A 24,376-nucleotide genomic window follows, 5' to 3' on the forward strand; every position below is an offset into this window, starting at 1 on the left:
TGTGTTTCCTGAAATGAGGGAGGATGAATATATAGGGAAGCAAAGCTAAGACAAATGATGACGTCTCTTCCCAGCCTCCGAGTGATCTTGTTGTGCAGCGATGAGTATAAACAGTGTGGGCTCTGGGACGGGAGAGAAAAATGCTGACAGAGCACTTGCTTTGACTGGATTTATAATATTATAGGAAGAAACTTCAAGCGACAGGGAGAGATGGGAAGGGGTGAGGTAATTTGGGGTGATGGCTGCTTGGTGGTCATAATTCAGCAGCTTTGTTTGGCCCACTCCGTGACCTGACCTTCCCCAGTACTCTTGTTGGACAGCCTTAGAGAATAAATTCCTCCTTCATCCACCACTAAATTCCTCCTTCATCCACCACTAAATTCCTCCTTCATCCACCTCGCAGGCTCGGCAGTGGTAGCAGGAACATAGCAGCTCCGCACAGAACTGATAAGTTCACTTCCAGGGGCGAGAGGGTAATTCGTTCGGCCCGCTCACTCCATCACTGACCTTCCTGTTCCACGGCTGTCCAGGGTACAAATTAGTGCTAATTGCTGCCGATGGTGGTGAAAGATTCTGTGACAAGTGTCTGCTAAGAAGAGGGCTAAGACCCCTAACTCATTTCACGTAGAGTATGCCCATGAGAGGAGGTACTTTGGGATAAGATAGCAAGAAGGCTGGGCTGGGAGAAAGAAGATCATTACCGAGAGCCGCAGTGCTTTTCAACAGAGCTGTCTTATTTTCATCCACTCACAGATACTGAAAATCACACGTTAATTAATTTTCCCACAAAGAGGAATTTTACTACTTCTTTTCCAGGTCTCGCTTTGATGTTGGAAGACCCAAAAGCATCCCCAAAGTAAGAGTCAACTAATCATGTCTGGGGTAAAAATTCATTGCTTCAGCTCCGCCTAGCAAAGCAGCAGGAGCTCTTTATGCTATCATGTGTCAAAGTTTCCTGAATAAAGTTGAGTGAGTAAGCATTGCTTTTAAAATCTTTCAATTTGATGGACGAGAAAATATCAGCGTAGCAAAGTAGGTCTCCTTATATCATTGCAATTAGCCACATTATTGCAAGTGGAAAAATACTCTCAAAAGGGGATTGGTGGCCCTGGTGTAATATTTTTAAATGAATGTAAAAAGAGCTGCTTTTTATTAGCCAGGAGAAAGTTGAGAGTTTTCTGATTTGACCGTTAACACCGCTGAAAAGGGCAGCTCGTTTCATATATATATTTTAGCCAGAACTAGCTTTAACAATTGCCAACTGCCAGTTATAAATAGCGTTCCTCTTTGAAACAAAGCTTCATCTTTCAAACTGCTACTATCTTAAGCAAAGAAAAAAAAAAAATATCATGAACTTCTTTCGGCTCATACCAGCTGTTCCAGATGTTATGATTACACATGTGGACCACATTCTGAACTAAAAATACATACAGGAGATTGACTTCGAAACTTTTTAGTAAAGCAACATCATAAATTATCTTGGTTACCCCTTAGTTATGTTCTAGAAGTGTTTGTAAGTGGTTTGTAAGGGGAGGAATAACTTCAGGCTCATTTCCCACCCCCCCCCCATGAAACCTACTATGATTAATACTAAATTTCACTAATAAAATTATAGCCATATAAGATTATGACATTAGAGTCTAGTCTAGACTTTGTTTTACTTACAGTGAAAAATAATAAAAGATCCTATTGCTCTCATATTTGTAAAAAAAAAAAAAGAAAGAAAATAACTAAATTGAATAACAGATGTTTTTAAATGTAGGACTGGAAAGAGTTTGACTTGAGAAGTTAGAAGACTTAGGGAGATTTTTCTGGGAGGATGTTGGTGTTTTCAGAGGCTACAGGATCAAACAGTTCCGAATCTGGTCACCAGATGGCCTTATGAGACCAGAGCTTTGTGTGTGGACACTGGTGGTGATGGTAGGGTAGTGGTGGCAGCGACAGCAGTTTCAGGGTAGATTGGGGGTCAGGAAAAAAGGATGCAACTGCCCAGCTTTCATTTTTTGTTCTTGTTGTTGTTGTTGTTTGTTTTTTTGTTTTGTTTTGTTTTGTTTTTTTGCATCTGCTCAAACAGTTCTCCATCTCAAGCATTGATCGGCCAGTGTGGTATTTTGGAAATGGAACTCAGGTGATGACATTTTCTTGCTCAAAACTCTCCAATGGCTTCCCAGCACTGGTCAAATAAACTCCAGATTCCTTACCGTGGTTTACAGAGCCCTGCATAATATGGCCCATGTCTACTTCCCTGACCTTGTCTTAGACCATCGTCCCCTAATGTGGCTGCCTTCTAGACACACTAGCCTTTGTGATTTTTCAAAGAGCAAAGCCTGCTCCCTAAAAGCCTTTGCATTCATTGTCGCATTTGCCTGGATGCTTTGATTCGTATCTTCAAATGGCTGGTCCTCTCTTATCCTTCAGATCTCAGCTCAGTGTTACTATAGTGTAAGTCCCTTCAGATCTAAAGTATTAACCCAACTACTTCCCAGTGCATCACTTTAGTTTAATTCTCTAAGCCTTAATCATTAACTATTGCCTTCCTTCCTCCCCTCTTGCTTCCTATCTATCTATGTATCTATCTATCAATCAATTATCTAATAAATTCTCTATCTAGAATCAGATCCTCCCCACTGGAATGCAAACTCCATGGGAGCAGGCACTTTGTATCATTCATTGTCATTTATTGCATCACTAGAACAGTGGTTGTTCTTGTATAGAGAATGAATGAATGAATGTTTGAGGTATTTATAAGTTAGGCATTTATAGCCCGAGGAGTACTAGTATTTGGATAATTCTTTATAGCAAGGTTTGCCATAACTGATTTAACTTTCTGTTTTTTCATCTACTTTTTTGTTTTTTCATCAAACATTCACAGAGTAACAACAAGTAGCAGGCATTGTGGTAGGTACTAGAGAGAATCCAGAGCCGAGCACTGGTAACAGAAGTTATGTTTTTAGAGCTGAGTCTCTATGCTAAGGGCTATGTACATATGACCTCATTTAACACTTGCAGCAATACTCTGAAACAGGTGCTTTAGTCCCTAATTCCATTTTACAGACTAGGAAACTGAATTTAGTTAGGTAATTTGCCCAAGATAACATGCCTATTCAGTTGTGGAACTGGGACTCAAAGCTGGTAGAAAACAGTTCTTCCTGAAGGAGTCAGCAGGGAAGACAAACAACGGGCTTCGTCTCCAAGCAGGCCAGGTGATAGAAGTATCAGACAGTGACTACAGCATGATTAAATGTGTAAGTTATCAAAATAAGAACAAGACTGTCAGAGTGGCCCAGATGTATCTGACAGAGAACAAAATAGAATTTCTAGAAATTAAAAAAAAAAAGATTTTGAAATAAAATTCTCAGAGGGTAAGATAAAGTCCAGATAGAGCTACAGTGTTAGTGAACAGATGAAGAGAGAATTAGTGAACTGGAAGATTAATCTAAAAAAATTGTCAAGAATACAGTACAGAAAGGTTGAGATAGAAGTATAACAAAGAGAAGTTTAGAGATGTGGACAATAGAATTAGAAGGTCCAACGTATTTCTAGTAGAAGTTCCAGAGTGAAAGAAGAGAAGGAGGGGAAAGGGAAATACTGGAAGACTTAGTGACTGAAACTTTGAAAAAATTGATTATAGGCATATGTCTTCAGATTAGGAAATTCAGTGTATCCTGAGTTGAATAAATAAGCCCACATCTAAACACATCCTGATGAAACTTCAAAACACCGAAGGCAAACAGATCTTAAAAGCAACCAGAGAAAAAGATATAGCTCAACTACAAAAGAATAACTGTTAAACTGACATAAGACTTATCGTCAGCAAAAATAGATGCTAGAATGTAATGGAATAATATTTTCAAAGTGCCAAGGGAAAGCAATAGTTACTAAAAATTCTATACTCAGTTAAACTATACCTCAAGAGGCAGGGCAAAATAAAGAGGTTTAGAGATAAAGAAAGCCTGAGTAGTTTACCACCAACAAAACTCCTGATTAAAAACATCAGTATAAATTTACTTTGGGAAAAAGAAGATTGAACCCAGAAGAAAGGCATGAGATGTAAGAAAGAACGGCAAGCATGTGGGTAAATAGGAATAGGACAACAAAGATGGCCATGAATTTGAAGGGTGGTAAAATCAGTATGCATAGTTGTGTAAGATGGGAAGGGGGTGTCTGAACTTAAATTATTCTAAGATCATCTAAGGTTAGATATACTGATTATCTTTGGACTTTAATTATGCATTTGACTATGCTAAGGTAAACCCTGAAATTTCAGGGTGATTGTCCTTGGAGTGATGACTCAGCAATCCAGCTCTCTTCCAGTCTGGGACACCACTGCCTTTAGCCACGTGGCTTTTATACACACAGAGGGGAGGAGAGTGGAACATCACACAGGATGAGTATGGCCAGGCTTGGACGTGGAGGACCTCACTTCTGCCCTCATACTTTGCCTAGATACCATTCCCATCATCACAAATGAACTGCCCTATTTTTGTGTACCAAGAAATGGGGACAACTTGTCAAAATACTAAAACTCTAAACACTAAGAGAATAGAAATAGAACTTGTAAGTTCCAAATAAATAGAAGAGAGAAAAGGGATAAATAACACTTGATGAAACCAACAGAAAGCAGGGAAGGAGGAAACATTGTAGAAAAAAGATGAAAAGAAAGCATACAGTAAGATGGCAGAAATAAGCACAATAAATATAATTACATTAAATTTCCCACTTACTATGCAGAGATTATTGGAATAGATTAAAAATTCTTTACAATCAGAAGGCAAAAATAAAAACATTAAGCCAGCTGTGTGTAAGTTACAAGGGACAGATATAAAATACAAGGTCACAACTATTGGTAATTAAATGGTAGAGAAAGATATACCAGCTAAATACTAACCAAAAGAAAGCTAGTTGAAATATATTAATAGCAAGCAGCAGGGGCCTTAAGGTAAAAAACATTGTTAAGGCTAAAGAAGATTACAGTTGTCTCTCTGTATGTGTGGGTTCTGCATCTGTGGGTTCAAACAACCTCTGACTGAAAATATTCAGAAAAAAAATTCCAGAAATTTCCAAAAAGTAAAACTTGAATTTGCTGCACTCTGACAACGATTTACTTAGCATTTGCCTTGTATTAGGTATTATAAGTAATCTAGATATGATTTAAAGTATACAGGAAGATGTGTAGAGGTTATATGCAAATACAACACTATTTTATATAAGGGGCTTGAGCGTCCATGGATTTTGGTATCCACAGGGGTCCTGGAACCATCCCTTGAGGATACTGGATACCGAGGGATGACTGTATTACATTTTGATAAAAGGAAAAATTCAGGAGGAAGCATAAGAATATAACAACTCTGCAGGTTATTTTTCAGAAGCAAAAATTAACAGAATTATGAGGCAAAATTGACAAATCCGCCATCATAGTGGGAGATTTGTAGCACACTCCTGTCAGTCACCGGTAGATCATTCAAAATGAAAACTCATAACGTTAGAGTATGTATTTGAGCAACACAGCTAAAACGCTTGATCTAACTTACCTGCTCCCAATATGAAGAACTCACATTTAGAAAGATTCTACCATCATTTCTTCAAGAGATGAAGTGGGTCTAGACAAAAACAGTATCGATGGATTGAAAGGGCTGAAGTGGTGGTTGAATGACAGGATTTGCTACTTAACTGAATATGGGGGTCGAAGGAGGGGGAAGTGGAATGGAAAGTGATGAAAGCCCAGGTGGATAGTGATGCTATGGATGGTGAGAATGAAAAGGAAAGAGGAGGAAGTTTGGGCAGAGGGGAGGGTGGTGAGTTCCAATGGGATCTCTTGAGTTTAAAGTGCATTTCCAGTAGGAGGCTGAACTTCAGCTCCCTGTGCTTGTTTCCTTTGAGTAATATTCTGGAGCATCTGGTGTTCAATATATACTGGTTCAATGATAACATTGCTGCAGATTCACCCGTGTTTAATAGATATTTGTTAGTGGAAATGCTACTTGATCCGTCAGATACTATTTAGTGGACTTACGTTGAGGCAGCTAATTTTAGAATGCACTATTTACTATTAACTGATTAGAGCACTTCAGTAGTAATAGCCTTTCCTTTCAAGTGGATTATAGAAGTATCTATCGATTCCCTAAAGGTGATCTATATCTTGGATCAGACATAATAACAATAGCCACTTGAGAGCTTATGAACTCTTCCACATATGTTCTCTATGGTGACCTTCACAGCCATGCCAGCAGGTAGATAGGGTAGGATTTTATTATTGTACCCACTTTGCAGATGAGGAAATTGAAGATCAAGTCACATGATTGTATTCTCCTGTTGGTTTTACAATTCAGCTTTTGCAGGCTGGCTGACAGGTTGACATGAAAGAATAACCATGTTCTGTTTTTCTTCGGTGCTTAATGCAGAGTGCTTTGTTCCCTGTCTTATCTCGTTCTGGGCTTGTTGTTTTAAGGTCTCTGTTTCTATGGCAAAGTTTTGAGCTGGGAGCCCTTGGATAGGCTACATGCGTGCAGATATTTTTGTGCTTGTTTTCTATTAACTCTTTTTCTATGCTTTTTAACTTACTTTCTGCCATCCAGGGAGCCTTTCTGTTCTGTCGTGGGTGAAAAATACAAAATACAATTCCCAAGTGGATTCTGTTCTTTGGGTTGAACTTTGACCAACGTGTGCAATTTTCTGGGGAGAGGGTCCACAGCTTTCATCAGTTCTTGGAAGAATCCAGAACCTAGCAACATTAAGAACCACTGTACAGAGGGGAGGGGATAGTAGTAGAAAAAATGTTTCAAGAAATTATTAGATTTCTCTTTTGCATTTCTACTCTTCCTTTGTGGTTCTCCATTTTTCTCTGTAGAGACCATGAGGTCAATTAAGGAGGGATTTATGACTTGGTGAAAGAGCAGAAGAAGGAGAAGTTTCCACTGTTTTATTCTTTTTGTTCAGGAGCAAATACCTAGGTACTAAGTTTTTCTATGGTCTACCAAAGGGAAAATGCTCCTAATATGCCTACTATTTTTTAAATTAAAGTATAGTTGATTTATAATATTATGTTAGTTTCAGTTGCACAGCATAGTGATTTAGTATTTTTGCAGATTATACTCCATTGAAAGTTATTACAGGATAACAGCTATAATTCCCTGTGCTGTACAATATATCCTGTTGATTATCTATTTAATTTAATTTATTTATTTAAAAATTTTTTTTTAAATTTACAAATATTTATTGAATAGCCATAACAGACAAAGAATAGTGGCTAAGAGGATTAAGCCCAGAATGAAAGAATGCTTGTGGAAAAGGAAAAAGACGTCAAGAGTTATTTCTAAATTAACCTCCTCAGAGCAAGAAGATGTGAGAGGAATGATCACTGCTTGGGAAGAAAACAAAAATTATAAGAAGGGAGAAGGCAGAACTACTATACTACCATTGCATGCCTGGAAAGATCAGAACAGACCTCACAGGTGAGAAGATAGTAAGATTTATTATTTATTTATTTATTTATTTATTTAACATCTTTATTGGAGTATAATTGCTTTATAATGGTGTGTTAGTTTCTGCTTTATAACAAAGTGAATCAGCTATACATATACATATATCCCCATATATCCCCTCTCCTGTATCTCCCTCCCACGATCCCTATGCCACCCCTCTAGGTCGTCACAAAGCACTGAGCTGATCTCCCTGTGCTATGCGGCTGCTTCCCACTAGCTATCTATTTTACATTTGGTAGTGTATATATGTCTATGCCACTCTCTCACTTCGTCCCAGCTTACCCTTCCCCCTCGCCGTGTCCTCAAGTCCATTCTCTACATCTGCGTCTTTATTCCCGTCCTGCCCCTAGGTTCTTCAGAACCTGTTTCTTTTTCTTTTTTTTTTTTAGATTCCATATATATGTGTTAGCATACGGTATTTGTTCTTCTCTTTCTGACTTACTTCACTCTGTATGACAGTCTCTAGGTCCATCCACCTCGCTACAAATAACTCAATTTCGTTTCTTTTTATGGCTGAGTAATATTCCATTGTATACATGTGCCACATCTTCTTTGTCCATTCATCTGTTGATGGACACTTAGGTTGCTTCCATGTCCTGGCTATTGTAAATAGAGCTGCAGTGAACACTGTGGTATATGACTCTTTTTGAATTATGGTTCTCTCAGGGTATATGCCCAGTAGTGGGAATGCTGGGTCGTATGGTAGTTCTATTTTTAGTTTTTTGAGGAACCTCCATACTGTTCTCCATAGTGGCTGTATCAATTTACATTCCCACCAACAGTGGAAGAGGGTTCCCTTTTCTCCACACCCTCTCCAGCATTCATTGTTTGTAGATTTTTTGATGATGGCCATTCTGACCGGTATGAGGTAATACTTCATTGTAGTTTTGAACTGCATTTCTCTAATGATTAGTGATGTTGAGCATCCTTTCATGTGCTTGTTGGCAATCTGTATATCTTCTCTGGAGAAATGTCTATTTAGGTCTTCTGCCCATTTTTGGATTGGGTTTTGGTTTTTTTGATGTTGAGCTGCATGAGCTGCTTGTATATTTTGGAGATTAATCCTTTGTCCTTTGCTTCATTTGCAAACATTTTCTCCCATTCTGAGGGTTGTCTTTTCATCTTGTTTATGGTTTCCTTTGCTGTGCAAAAGCTTTTAAGTTTCATTAGGTCCCATTTGTTTATTTGTGTTTTTATTTCCATTTCTCTAAGAGGTGGGTCAAGAAGGATCTTGCTGTGATTTATGTCATGGAGTGTTCTGCCTATGTTTTCCTCTAAGAGTTTTATAATTCTGGCCTTACATTTAGGTCTTTAATCCATTTTGAGTTTATTTTTGTGTATGGTGTTAAGGAGTGTTCTAATTTCATTCTTTTTTTTTTTTTTTTAAATGTGTCTTTTTTTTTAAATTTATTTTTATTATTTATTTTTATTTTTGACTGTGTTGGGTCTTCGTTTCTGTGCGAGGGCTTTCTCTAGTCGTGGCAAGCGGGGGCCACTCTTCATCGCGATGCGCGGGCCTCTCACTATCGTGGCCTCTCTTGTTGCGGAGCACAGGCTCCAGACGCGCAGGCTCAGTAATTGTGGCTCACGGGCCCAGTTGCTCCGCGGCATGTGGGATCTTCCCAGACCAGGGCTCGAACCCGTGTCCCCTGCATTGGCAGGCAGACCCTCAACCACTGCGCCACCAGGGAAGCCCCTAATTTCATTCTTTTACATGTAGCTGTCCAGCTTTCCCAGCACCACTTATTGAAGAGGCTGTCTTTTGTCCATTGTATATTCTTGCCTCCTTTATATGTACGTGGGTTTATCTCTGGGCTTTCTATCCTGTTCTATTGATCTATATTTCTGTTTTTGTGCCAGTACCATACTGTCTTGATTACTGTAGCTTTGTAGTATAGTCTAAAGTCAGGGAGCCTGATTCCTCCTGCTCCGTTTTTCTTTCTCAAGATTGCTTTGCCTATTTGGGGTAGTTTGTGTTTCCATACAAATTGCGAAATTTTTTGTTCTAGTTCTGTGAAAAATTCCATTGGTAGTTTGATAGGGATTGCATTGAATCTGTCAATTGCTTTGGGTAGTATAGTCATTTTCACAATGTTGATTCTTCCTTGATTATCTATTTTATACATAGTAGTTTGTACCTGTTAATCCCATATCCCTAATTTGCCCCTCCCCCCCCGGCCCTCTCCCCTTTGGTAACTACTAGTTTGTTTTGTATATTTGTGAGTTTGTTTCTGTTTTGCATATACAGTAGTTTGTATTATTTTTTAGATTTCACATATAAGTGATAACATACAGTATTTGTCTTTCTCTGACTTGTTTCACTTATATGCTATACTATTTTTGGTATCTCTAGAATGAAATACAGATTGCACAAATTCAGCTTCCAAAGGATAACAGCAATTATAAAATTCCTTACATTTGTTCATTTCTTTATACTTTTCAAAAGTCATTTACCTCCACTGGAATGAACACAGGCTAAGAAGAGTTGAAAGTGGCTTCCTGCCCCTTTATGCTTCTAGGCCTTAATTCGTTCTCTTCTCTATATGAGAAATGTTCTCTTCTTTTATTCCACTTGCCAAACTCATTCTGGTCCTCAAGACTGATCTCAATTATCTCTCCTTAAACTTTAATAAGTTCCTGTTATTAAAGGTTTAACTGTTTAATGAAAGAACAAACTCAGACCTTCCATCATACATCCCTGGGTATCACTGTCAGACACATCTGCATTTTCAGGGCTTTGGGTTGCGTTTGCTTATAGAAATCTTACTTTTAGGCCGTAGTATTTTATGTAGGTGCCTAAATAGAACAAAGTCCCTCAGTACCTTTGTTATCTTCCATTGCATTTCATTAACAATTCCATTTTTCTGTTCTTTGCCTTCTCTCATCTTCATTTAGGATGTAAATATTTTATAAAAAAACTTTCCAAATTCGTACAACAGGAAAGAAATGTATCGACCTGAATTTAGTGATGAAGATTTCTTGAGAGCCAGCATTCTGAGTTTTTCTTCAATGACCCAATTTACATCTCTTTGAAAGAAGAAAGGCAAAGAAGTCTCTTTTTCATTCTGTCTCTCTTTTTTTTTTTTTTTTGCCTGTGCACATAATCACTATGAGTTTCTAGGCCTTATACCTAATACCAGTGCCACAAAGGCATTTTAAGATTGAATTCCATTGACATGATTCTGACTTTCACAAGACCCCGTGGAGATGATCTGTACATTGTATCTTCTAGAATGATTTGACTTTAGCCCTTTCACTATGGTATGATAGGAGAAATCCAGGATACTTAGATGGAAGCTTCCTTTTTCCTTCCATTGCTCTCAATGTGTGTCAGACCTTCCCACCTATGACTGGATGGCTGCAACTTCCTTAGGTGACTGCACCCCTATGAGAAGGTGGGTCAGGTCCATTATGGTCACTGGAAACCCGCAGTGCTAGAGAGACAAGATAAGGTCAAGCAAGCTGAGGTCAGCACAGGTCTCGCTGGAAAGAGAGGTGTGCTCTCCTTAGAATGAGACTGGCAAGTCTGACCTGGCATTCGGCAACATTCTGGACCTCAAACTTGGCAAACAGGTGGGAGAAAACTTCAATAGGGCTGAGTACAGCCTGAAGAATACTCAGAAAGATTAGTAGCTTTGATAAGGAACCTCTGTAGACTGAGGCCTTTTATCCAGGGCAATTCAGACCTACTTAGTTGGCCCTGTCCCAGGTGGGGACTTGCCGACCTTAAAGGGTCCTTATCAGCTAAGCAGAATCCAGTTCCCTTAAAAGAAAAGGCTTCTCCTTATCTAGTTGTACGTCTTCAGTAAGTGAATAAAGAGAGGAGGAGCACAGAGCTGGACTTGGGATTCTCCCAGGGGTGCTTGTTCTAGAGGATGGGGTGGGATTAGCCCCGGGGAGTGGGGAGACGGTGAGATGGATGGGGGAAGTTCTTTATTTATCCCCTGCTTGGGTTTCTCCCTCTGACACCAAGTCACCAAACGGAGCTAAAGGCAGAGGTTTGGCTGAGGGCGCGTGGATACTTCCTATTTTCCAGTTTTCCTCAACGCACCCTGTCCCTCCAAATCTCTTCTGCACATCATCATCAGATAAGCCTTCCTGAAATGTGGTTTTCAGGATCTCAAAAGCCTTTAATGACTTCTCATTTCTGTGTGCTAAATTCCAGCTCCCTTAGGCTGACATTCAAGAACCTTTTCTATCTGGCCCCAACCACCCCAATGATCCCCGACACAGACCTTCCAGCCGGTGAAGCAGGCGTGCTCTCTGTTGCTTGAATACTCCATGGCAACTCCTGTCTTTCAGATTTGTTCATCCTGCCTTCAACCGCTTAGAATGCCTTCCTTCCCTGCCTCCACTTTTATGAGAAACCCTAAAGATAAGGGCTCACGTCCTCCCTGGCCCTTATAGGCTCCTCACATCACTCCCGATCTCTCTCAGATTAGTTGGGTTCTTGGCATTCTTTCCATCCTGCGTAACTGAGTTTTGGTGATTTATGGCGAGAGCAAATGAGTGGAAAGAAAGCAAAACACAAAGGACCATGTGGGAGAACTCTACTTTCCAGAAGTAAGCTGTCTAAACTTCCTTTTGCATCTTTGGCTTTGCACTTGTTCAAGATCCCCCTGGGGATATTTTTGCACCACTGACTTTGAACAGGCTTCAGGGGCTCATGTGGTGGAACATTCTCAGGGCAGGCTTAGTGTCTGGAGTATAGGATATTCTCAGTGACTTGCAGCTATTGGTTTTCTTTCCAAGCATGCAGACACTCCTTATGTAATCTGGGCTCAAAGGTGTTTTCAGGACCCTTGACTCTCAGTGGGACGGCACATAGAGAGCAGAATAACTCAGAGAGAAGTTCAAACAGTCCATACTCTAACCTCTGACATTCCCAGCTTGAGAGAGACCCGATACAGAAGGTCTTGGAGGTGGGGGTCAGAAGAGTGGGTTGGCTTGGTGGTAGAAAGTTCTCTAGGAAACACAAGGATATAATTTAAATCCTTAGGCATGTTTGCAATGCACCCTCTGTATACACAGATCTCACGTGTGAAAATGAGAATTGACTAACTTTCCAAAACCTTAAGACAGACGGACTTTGGTCCAGAGAGGTCAGAAGCTTCAAAATTGTTCTGAAGCCATTGTATAAATACTTGCCTTAATGCAGCAAATGTTCTGTGGATAATATCTTCCTGCAGAGTTACATCAAATGGAAATGGAGCTGTGTATTTTCTTAGCATCTTAGGCCTCGATACCCTGTGTGTTTAACTCAAAACTCTTTAAGCTATAATGGAGTATCCTTAATGGATCATTTGGCATATGTGGTGATGCTTACATGAAACGAACTTCTAAAAAATTTGAACGAAACCTTTCAGAAGTCCCCACTAGGGAGCACAGTTGTATTGAAAGGTAATATAACTTGTGACATGAGAAGTCTTTCATTAGTCTCTTATAGAAAGCATTCTTCTTTTTATTTTCCTGACTTCATTTTCTTATTGTTTTTCAAAAGAAATTTTATTATTTAGTTAAATGGAGCATCTTTGGATGTATTTGTTTTTTCCAGAAATCACATAGGAAAGTCCGTCATGGTTTCCATCCAACCCAAGTTATCGATACATATAAGTTATCTTTTATCCAGGTTTTCTCACCCATTTTTTTTATAGGTAAAGTTTTATTTAGGGAAGAATGATGGTGTGGTGGTGGAGAGATAGGCTGAGACATTCAAATTAATTTGCATTTTAAGGAAATGTTAAGTCTCTAAGTTGTAAACATTGGAAAGAGATTTTTATTCTAAAATTGTTAACTGCAATAATTAATTTTTAATAGACGCTGGTCCTGACATATTTTTCATTAGTATGACTGAATTTAAAAGTCAGAATTTTGTGTCACATACATGTATATATGCATTTCTTTTATTATGATGAAATTGGCATATTGTCTTTTTCATTATTTTGAGTAGAGGACAGTAGATTGCCATAGAAATCTCAAACAGTTCAGCAAACTGTCCCCCATTTCTATTTGTCCGAATGAGGTTTGTGTGACTCTCATGCCACACAGGCTTAAGTTGAAGACAAAGTGCCACCCAGAGGTTCCTGTAAAATTTTTAATGCTCCATTTAGGAGATTGCAGCTGCAATTATAAGGAATTTCACAGTTCATTTTTCATTTGCTCATATATATACAGCAATTTTTAAAATATATAATCTGGACACATAACTCAGTAATATGACACAGCTACCCCAAAATATCTGGGCTATGTGAATTAAAAAATGTTCTTAATAACCTTGTATTTCTTTCTGAAGAACCTATAAAAAGGAATGATTTCTTTTCAGAGAGGAAAAGGATAATCAGAGAGTCCTGAGAGAAAAAGCTTTTCTCTTGGCTCTGCCTGGGACTCATCCATCTGCGGTCTTTTTCCTTACCTGTCTCCTAAAGCCAAGAGACTCATGTTCAACTTCTGTTGAGGAGCTCAGTGCTTACCACCTTTAGGATACAACCCATAACTTCTTGCGTAATGTTCAGTTCAATTAATACATGAGTCAGGACTGGAATTCTTCCTTGAGCAAGTTATTGGGTTAAGATTCTAGACTCAAGAGACCTCAGTGATCCTTGAAGTATCTTTTTGTAAAAAATGGCTCTCTTCAAGCCTGGAATCCAGAGCAAGTACTCTTGATAAAAAGCTGATGTTTTAATTGCTGCAAGCACTATTTTATTTACCAGGCACTTAAGTAATGCTTACTCTTTGCCTGATGCCTGCAGAATGCCTTACAAATACTTAACTCATTTAATCCTCATAATAACCCTAAGACAGATACTCTGACTATTCCCATTTTACAGGTGAGTAAGTAAAACACCTAAGGTCACAAAGCCAGAAAGGGGCAGAGTCAGGCAATCTGCTCCAGAATCTGGGCCACAGTCTCTGCCGGCATTATACCATTCTGCCCCTCCTAGGCCATCCTTCTGGACCCTAAACGGTCACGTGCCCTGGCTGATATCTCTAAGCCAGTCCTGGAGGATGGTCCTCCAGAATCGTCAGCTCTCCCGGGAGAAACTGACATTACACCACGCCTTTCCCCTTCACGTTACAATCCAGCCACTGTGAACATCTTGCTGTCCTTTAACTCAGCGGGTTTTCTCAGACCCCTGTGCATTTGCGTGCTACTCACTCCCCTCTTACAGGATGCCTTTTCCCTCCTTATTCATAAGACATCCTCTGAGTCACTTTTCAAGATGTAGCTCACTTGTCACCTCTTCTGACTCTTTCTACCTTCTGGCGAATGTAGGCACAGATGCTGTACACACACACACACACACACACACACGCACACACACACAAACACACGCAGACACCAACGCTTCCCATTCGATCATGGCCCTTCAGCCTGCTTTGAGTTCTTTCAGGCTGCATCTAGGTTTGAGGACTGGCTCAACAGGCCTTGGAGTCTGATAATTCCGAGTGGTAAGTGTGTGGCCCCTAATGAAACCCTTTTCGAGAATTTCTCGAAAGCTGGCCACCCCTTGAGCAACGCCTTGTTACCATTCTGTGCTCGGCATACTCCTTCTTAGATGGGTCAGCCAATCTGTTGAGATAGCTCTCATAACCATAATGAATTGTTCTGGAATGCAGTCTCCCCAGTACATTATATCATGAGGAAGACCTACCTGTGCTAACTTTGAAAGACATCGGTACTTATGAGAATTTGGCCAAAATGCTAAAAACAAAAGCGAAACCAAAAAAACCCAACCATTCCACTGAGAGAATATTAATTTCGTACTAAACATACCTATCATATCTTCATGAATACATAATATTAGTATTTCCATATGAGCTAGAAATACTAAATAGTTAATAGCTTCTCCAGCAATTTGTTTCTTGTTATGACGTCTCCAGTAATGTGTAATAGTTTTGGCAAAGTGCAATAGCAGTATATTCCTATAACCATAAAAATCTGCAATAGTTCTTTAGTTAGCCTGGTTTTGATATTTGAAAAGTAGAGATATTAATTTCACATGCAAACGAGGATAAGAAAATGTCAAAAAATCAGTTTATAAATTAAATATGTATTATATACAAAGTTGTTAATGTTTTAAAAGATTCTTTCAGTAAGTACCCTTAAGTATACCTAGGTTTACTAATTCCTGACTCTTTAGTTTTATTGAGATATAATTGATGTATAACACTATTAGTTTCAGGTGTAAAACATAATGATTCCTTGTATGAATATATTGCAAAATGATCACCACAATAAATGTAGTTAACGTCCATCACCACACAGTTACACATTTTTTTTCTTGTGATGACAGCGTTTAAGAACTACTCTCTTAGCGTCTTTCAAATATACACTAAGGTATTATTAACTGTAGTTGCCATGTTTATTTATATTATGACTAGGAGTTTGTACCTTTTGACTCCCTTTACCCATTTCACTCCTACTCCCTGTCTCTGGCAACTGACTATCTGTTCTGTGTATCTACGAGCTTTGGTTTGTTTGTTTGTTTTTACATTCCACATATAAGTGAGATCATACAGCATTTGTCTTTCTCTGTCTGACTTAACTTCATTTAGCATAATGCCCTTAAGGTATATCCAGGTTGTCACAAATGGCACAATTGTCTCTTTTTAAATGCCATATGCCACATTTTCTTTACCCACTTAACCATCAATGGACACTTAGGTTCCACGTCTTGGCTATTGTAAATAATGCTGCAGTGAACATGGGGGTACAATTCCTCACTCTCTAATATGCTATAGTTAACCTTTTACTTCATTGGGAAATAAAATTTCTTAATAATTGTATAAAAAGGAAAGGAAATAAATATTTTGAGTCAAATAAGCTCCCAGTCTGGAAAATCTTGCCTTAAGGAGAGCCTGCGCTCTGAGTCGTTCATCTGTATCAAAGGCTTTTCAGGTCAAATCGAAACAAAAGGTGCTGAGAGATGGGAGTGTGGGGAGCTTCTGATGTCACCATAGCCAAGTTCTTCTCAGTTGAATGATGTGAAGTGTGCTTGTGTTGTCTCGTAGGGTGATTTCAGAAGCAACGGAAATAACATGGAATTTTCTCTTTTCCTTTGTGAATGAGTATGGGGCTATCTTCTGAGAAAAACCAAAGGGAATAAATAAACAATCAACTGCAAAGTTTGTAAGGATTACTTGAAGACCATCTGTCGGAAAAGTTGCCTTTAGCTGAAGAGATTTGGATTTTATTCTTTACCACTTGCTAAGCAGTTAGTTTTTGTCTTTGTCTTTTTTTTTTTTCTGTTAAGTGTATACTTGCAGATTCTGCTGGCTTTGATGAAGCCAGGTTTTAAAAGTAATTTGAAAAGTGGAATGAACACATTACTGTGAAATGAAGTACACAGTTACCAAGGATGGTTGACTTTTAACTTTTACCTTGAATCACTTCACTATTGAATTGAAATAAACTTCTTTTGTCAACAGATGAAATGAAGTGAAAAGGCATCTAGGTACCACATGTTTCTTCCCAGGGAGAAGGAAGCACCCTTCCTGGTAACTGATGTAGTAACAAAGAGGCTCACATTTTATATTTCATTTACTACAGTTCTTGAAAATGAAATTTGTTTAAAAGCTTTTGCAAATACCTCTCTTCTACATGATAAAGGCTTCTGTGCAAATTCAAAAGTTGCTATAGAAGGGAGGTCTGATCTCTTTGCTGGCACTTGCAAATTAGAAATTTTGCACGTACAGTAAGTCAGCCATGCAAAAAACCGCCGCCCATCTCAAGCTGAATTATTTCATCCAGGTCCTACCTGGAGGGCTTTTTTTGTTTTTTTCCAGTGCAATTAATTAAGCAAACAGGACCAATGTTGGAATTTTTGACAGATTACAAGAACAAATGCTCTTGCGTTGGGGCTTTCATGGGTCTCATAAGTAGACAGTCCTCATAAATCCTGCACAACAGATCTTTTGATTCTCCCTCAAAAGCTTTATCCCCTTCCCATTGGTACTCATCATCATGGGAGGCTTGCTACTTACAAATTTCTCTATTGCTGTTTTCATCTCCTCTTCAGTAATAGAGGCAATCAGTTCCTCATTATCCAGAAGATTCAGTTTTGGCATTTTAATTTTAGCCAGAATTTTCATAATCTCTCTGTTATCAGCTGCTAACTCTGATGCAAATATCAGTTTGGAGAACAAAAAAAAAAAGAGAGACATGTTACATTCCTGCTCTCTAATGATCAAATGTAGAACCTGTTGAAATAAGAAACTACGGTATTTCTGATTTTGATTCTTATTAAGATATTAGTTGCTCTTGACATTGGCAAACTTATTTATAAAATTTGCTAAAAAAATTTTAAGAAAATTGTAGCCTAAAACAATGCTAGCCTTTTAACATTCACTGAATTTCTACTTTGGGTGTAGAACCACATCAGGTGTTATCAGGATTATGGGGAACAGGTTTAGGTCCCAGGGGAAAAAATTTAGTTCTTTTCAGCAAGGGAGGAATTTTATTTTTTTTAAACATCTTTATTGCAGTATAACTGCTTTACAATGGTGTGTTAGTTTCTGCTGTATAACAAAGTGAATCAGCTATACGTATACATATGTTCCCATATCTCCTCCCTCTTGCATCTCCCTCCCACCCTCCCTATCCCATCCCTCTAGGTGGACATAAAACACCGAGCTGATCTCCCTGTGCTATGCGGCTGCTTCCCACTAGCTATCTGTTTTACATTTGGCCGTGTATATATGTCCATGCCACTCGGAATTTTACTGATATAAGGCAGAGTTGGGCCCCACCTGTAAGCACTGGTCTCTAGTAATTTTGTGCCAAACTCCACCCCTCCACACTCCATCGTTAGCCTGATGTGTTTTGAAGAATAAGAAGAATTACTATTTAGGAGAAGAGATAATATATGTGAAAAACAAACAGGAAACCAGAGGAAAAAACTCATGTGCTTTATAATTCAAATTATTAGACAAATTGTACAAAAACAAAGAAAGGGCTTTACTGTAATAAAATAAAGAGTTCTTTAAAAAGAACTTTGGAAAACAGTCTGAGACTGCAGCCTTCGATACCCCCTTGGTATTCAGTGGTCCAGGCCCCAATTTTTTTTTTTTTTTAAATTTTTTTATAGCTACTTTATTTATTTATTTATTTATTTATTTTTGGCTGTGTTGGGTCTTCGGTTCGTGCGAGGGCTTTCTCTAGTTGCGGCAAGTGGGGGCCACTCTTCATCGCGGTGCGCGGGCCTTTCACTATCGCGGCCCCTCCCGTTGCGGAGCACAGGCTCCAGACGCGCAGGCTCAGTAGTTGTGGCTCATGGGCCTAGTTGCTCCACGGCATGCGGGATCTTCCCAGACCAGGGCTCGAACCCGTGTGCCCTGCATTGGCAGGCAGACTCTCAACCACTGCGCCACCAGGGAAGCCCCAGGCCCCAATTTTTAAGCTTAGTTTTTAAAACCAATTTGTGTGAACATGTTTGACTTTCTGTATGACTTATTTGAGGAAATTTATTTTATAATTTCCTCTCTTAGGAATTTGGTTTCTAAGCAATTCATTACTCCTTTCTTGGACCTGTGATCTGATGGTATCTCTATCTGCTTTGGGGGAGTGTTTCATCGACTCTGAGGGCCAGGAGGAGACTTTGACACGTCAGCCAGGCTAGTGGGACACCAGCCTCTGGGCTTGGGGCTGGGCAGGGACCACTCCTGTGCTCTCTGTTGGAATCTGTAACTCTCATTAGTCGGAGAGGAAGCACCGGAATGCTAGAGTTATTAGGAAAAGCAGACGGTTTCCCTTGTCCCCTCGAGGGCTGCAGCTGCTTCATCTCGAGTCAGCCGGATACAAAGGACACCAGTCAGCGACACGAGGAAATATATTTTACTAAGGGGAGAGAGACGGTCACCAGTTGTGTTGCCTCCTGTGCTTTTGCCTTGCGGCCAAGCTCAAGGCGCCACCTCTTTTGTAATTCTGCTGCAGACAGTCCTGGCTGACCCTCAGCCGAGTGAACAGGGGTGCGGTCATCTCAGAAAGAAGGTTCTGATGGGGGTGGGAGGAGGAGGGTGGTGAGGACAAGGGCACCCAGGGAGTGTGGCCCAGAGGGGCTGCGGGGAGCTGCTGAGTGGAAGCGTGCACGCACGTGAATTGGGTTCCCGTCATGGAAAGGCATTGTTGTAGGTGTGGAGGACATAGGTGGGTGGCAGGTGGTCCTCACACGTGCGAGATTCTTCTTGTGGAAATCGGTATAATCACGTGGGTGGCGCTGTAAGGGAGAGTCCCTGTCTGGGGGAGTGAGAGAAAGCTGTGAGAAGAGGTATCCTCTGCCATGAGCATTCCTGTCGGAGCTCTAAGGAGCTGCAAAGGCTCGAAGTCCTGAGAATCCAAAATGTATTTGTGAAGTGCAGTGGCAACCTGGTGTGACTTCAGTGTAAGGTGTATCAGAGGGAGGGGTGGGGAAAGGAAGTGGAAATGTGGGTTGGGGTCAGAGAGCACAGAATCTTCTGTGAGTGCTTGTAGGTGTGCATTCTATCTGAAAGGAGTGGGAAACGTTTAAGCAGGGTTGGCACCATCAGATACCTCTTTGGAGAAGCTAACTCCGGTGACCTTGGAGGACAGATTGAAACTGGAGACAAGTTGGGGGCAGGGAGAATTATAAAGGTGTGTGGATGATCGATGCTGAGGACCTGAACTAGACCATGGTCTTGAGTCGACGTACTGGATTTGAGATAAAATGATGAGTTAGAAGCAACGGGGCTTAGAAAATGGGACAAAAAAAGGAGAGGCTGACTCTGAAGTCTTGAACTTAGGGAACTGGGAGATGCTCGTGGCATGAACAAAAGGAAGGAAGTGGGCTGGATTAGCATGAAGATGTGATGCCCGTTTGTGGAGACCATATTCCACCTCAACCCAGATACAAAGACAGGTCAACTTCCGGGATCTGAGCCTCCCCTGCTGTGACCACTATGTTAGAGCCACAGAAGGCATCAGTCTTTTCTGTGCAATGGGTAGGAGGACATTGTCCAGCAAGGGCTAGTTTTTGTTTTTGTTTTTTCCAATGGAAACTTAGGTTTTAGAGTAAGTTTAGATTTACAGAAAATTGGGAGGAAAATACAGCGATTTTCCAGATACAGATGATCCCCTACCTACGACGGTTCCACTGAGGATTTTTCAACTTTACGATGGTGCAAAAACAATACACATTCAGTAGAAACCATACTTTGAATTTTGAAGTTTGATCTTTTCCCAGGCTAGCGACATGCGATCCGAGCCTCTCTCATGATGCTGGGCAGCGGTAGTGAGCCCTGGATCCCAGTCAGGCACGTGATCACGAGGGTCAACAACCAATACGCTTACAACCGTTCTGCACCCAGCCAGCCATTCCGATTTTCCCTTTCAGTACAGTGTTCACTAAATTACATGAGATATTGTACACTTTATTATAAAGTAGGCTTTGTGTTAGATGATTTTGCCCAACTGTAGGATAATGTAAGTGTTCTGAGCACATTTAAGGTAGGCTAGGCTCACCTATGATGTTTGGTAGGTTAGATGCGTTAAATACATTTTTGACTTATAATATTTTCAACTTAGGAGGGGTTTAGTGGGATGTAACCCCATTGTAAGTCGAGGAAGATCTGACTCTTCACCTGGTTTCTCCTATTATTAACATCTTAGATTACTATGATACCTTTGGTACAATTAATGAACCAGTGTTAATGCATTAGTATTACTAAAGTCCATAGTTTATTCAGATTTCCTCAGTTTTTAAAAAAATCTAATGTCCTTTTTCTGTGCCAGGACTTCACCCAGGATACCACATCATATTTAGTTGTCATGTCTCCTTAGGCTCCTCTTGGTTGTGACAGTTTCTCAGGCGTTCCTTGTAATTGACAACCTTGAGAGTTTTGTGGAGTACTCATCAAGTGCTCATTCCTCAGGATTTGTATGATGTTTTTCTCATGGTTAGATGGGGTTTATGGATTTGGGGAAGATCAGAGAGGTGAAGCGCTATTCCCATCACATCATATCAAGGGTACATACCATCAACATGACTTACAACTGTTGAGGTTGACCTTGATTACCTGGCTATGGTGCTGATTGCCAGGTTTCTCCCTTTCCGTATTGTACTCTTCGGAAGGCAGTCACCACGTGCAGCCCATAGTTAAGGACTGGGGAGTTATGCTCTATTTTTTGAGGGAGGAATATTTACATAAATTATTTGGAATTCTTCTGCACAAGATATTTGTCTCTTCTCCCCCATTATTAATTTAGTCAATGATTTATTTTATGTCTGTATGGTTGCATGAATATTTATTTTATAATTTGGGTTATAGCCCAGTAGTATTGATACTTTATTCATTTTGTTGCTGGGATTGCTTTAACTTTGCCCACTGGGGGCTCTCAGTTGGCTCCTGCTCCAGTGAGGGGTACTTGTAAGGACCATGTTGTGCTGTGCTCTGTGCTAGCAAGAGGGCTGGGAGGCCTGTCACAGGACAGCAGAGGTTGCGAGGTCCCAGAGCCCTGAATGCACAGCAGGGGACTTTGGGTTACTCCATGCAGCAACTGAAAGGTCCTCTACATTCTCAAGTACAAGAGTGACATGACGAATAGTGTGTTGGAAGGTTACTTTGGAAGCTCTATGAATTGCATAGTTTCACTTTCTCATTCATTTAACAAACGCTTATGGAAATTATTCTGCCACCCCCTGGGGAGTGAGGGTGGATCATGGTGGGGAAAGAATACTAACATTTACGGAGCACCTACCTGCCTGGTACCTGGTTCTTTACACACTGGATTTCATTAGATTCTCACAGCAACCCAATGAGACAGATACTCTTTTCAATATTTTACAGATAAGAACACTGTTTCAGAGAGGTTAAGTAACTGGTTTAAGGCCACACAGCTAGTAAGCGGCAAAGCTGAGATTTGAACGGAGATCTGTCTCATTCCACATGAGGTTAGTTAAGAAAGTCACCGATTTTTGGCTACTTCTTTTATTGAGAAGTAGAGTTTAATTTGCCTCCCCTGGAATCTGGACTAGTGGTTTCGACTTTATTAGATTTATCTGAATTGAGCAGCAGTGACGTTCTGGAATTTACAAGGCTAGATCAAAAGAAGCCTAAAGCTTTCTCCCTGGCCTCTTAGAAAGCATGTTTTGGCAGAAGCCAGCTGCCACGTGGCAAGCCCAGCGCTACTCTGAGTCCGCCATGCTGTGAGGTGGCCAGAGCAAACCACAAGGACAAGTCTGCCCAGTTCCCACTTGTTCCAGCCACCTTAGTCCCGGCACCGGAAATGTGAGCGAGGGCGCCTTCTGATGATTCCAGGCCCAGCCAGCACCTGACTGCAAGTGCATGAGCGACCCTGAGCAAGAACCACCCAGCTGAGCCCAGTCCACCCTCAGAACCATGAGAGAAAATAATACCTAGTTGTTCTAACCCACAGTGTTATGGGGTAGTTTGCAGCAACGCGTAACTGGAACAGCAGCAAACACAGGTGTTCTTTCTCTGTGCTGTTTACCTTCCACAGTGGCAGGATTCCTCCACTGAGGCAAAGAGCATGGGAGACCGTTACATTAAAGGACTGAGGACACTGTAGGGGCCTGGCTGGAGCTGGGTGCTTGTGGACAAGCAGAGGCAGAGCTGGGAACCATCTTAAGAGAAGAACTTGCGTTAGAATATCAAGTAGAATTGCATTAGCGCTCATTGATGGGAAAGAGAGTGAGTTCGTTATCAGATAGTCTTGAATTGCAATTCTACTTTCTCACTTCCAAGATGTCTGACTTCGGGCAAATTACTTGAACTCTCTAAGCCTCAGCTTCCTTGTCTTTAAAGTTCAGATGATCTGATGATAATGATATCAGATGCAATGAGGTAACAACAGGTGTTCAATAAATGTGTTCCTGTAGTTTTCTAAGCATATCTATTTTATAGCACCTATTCCGCTGCATTCGAATTGTTTATTTTCTAGCCTGTCTCCCAAATAGACTTTGAGATTTCTTAGGGAAACAAGATTATATTATATATTTTTGTATTCTTGGTGGCCAGCAGAGTAAACAGAGTGGATGTTCAAATAGTTGTGGAATGAAAGAAGGGATTGATATCATCGTGGCTGAGGAATGAAAGAAGGATGACTTGCCTATCTGGTTAGGAGGCCAGAAGTAACATTGGTTAATGGGGGAAACTGAGGTTGAACAAATCATGAACCAAGTAAATAAATAATTATAAACTGAAATAAATCCTGTGAAGAGAACATATAATAATAGAATGCCTGAGTTTTGGGGGGAAACACCAGCAAACACCTATTATCTCTTATAGCTTGTCCAAATAACTAAGTTCTGGCCAACGGGATATGAACAGAACTGACTTTTACCATTTCTGGAGAGTGTCCTGAAAAGAAATCTTTCCTTTGGCCCTTTCCTACTTCCTGCTGGAAGATGATGAGAACTGAAATGGCAGCCTCGGACCTCAAGACGGAAGGTGCATTTTGAAGATGACAGAATCTCCTTATAGCTTTGAACTAATGTGGCAGAGAAAATGAACTCCCACCTTGTTTCAGCTGTTGTTTCTTTGGATCTCTTTGTTATTGCAGCTGAAAGAATGCGGGGAGCTATGAAAGAGGTAAGAGGGGAGCCCAGTTTAAACGGGAGTGGAGGGGCAAGGAAATCGTCTCCAGCAAGGCAGTCTCTACGAAGTGGGATGATGAAAGAGAGTGCACAGGGCGGAGGGAACAGCATGTATGCCGTCCCCAAAGTGGGAAAGGACTTGATACATCTGAAGAACAGAATGAATGAATGAGAAGCCTAGGAGAGAGTCTGGGAGTCAAGATCAAAGTGATCTTAAAATAGGAAGTCGCCAAAGTGTTTTAAGTACTGAGGTAATATGGCCTGATTTCTTTTTCCAAAAGGTCCCTCTGACTCTGTTGGAGGGTTTGGGTGGTGGAGGAGGTC

General features: G+C 40.4%; 1 long non-coding RNA gene across 2 annotated transcripts in view; it reads left to right on the forward strand.

The window, feature by feature from the left end:
• Positions 1-814: 814 nt before the first annotated feature.
• The window catches only part of LOC132352359 (uncharacterized), a 99,901-nt gene continuing 76,339 nt past the window's right edge, over positions 815-24,376 (forward strand). Inside the window, exon 1 of one of the 2 annotated variants that reach the window (XR_009498687.1) lies at positions 815-856. This is a non-coding gene — a long non-coding RNA (uncharacterized LOC132352359). Of the gene's footprint in view, positions 857-10,587; positions 11,055-24,376 lie in introns of those variants that run through there. The other variant, XR_009498688.1, reaches the window with a different exon arrangement.

Source organism: Balaenoptera ricei, chromosome 18, assembly GCF_028023285.1.
Source record: "Balaenoptera ricei isolate mBalRic1 chromosome 18, mBalRic1.hap2, whole genome shotgun sequence".
Taxonomy (NCBI): domain Eukaryota; kingdom Metazoa; phylum Chordata; class Mammalia; order Artiodactyla; family Balaenopteridae; genus Balaenoptera; species Balaenoptera ricei.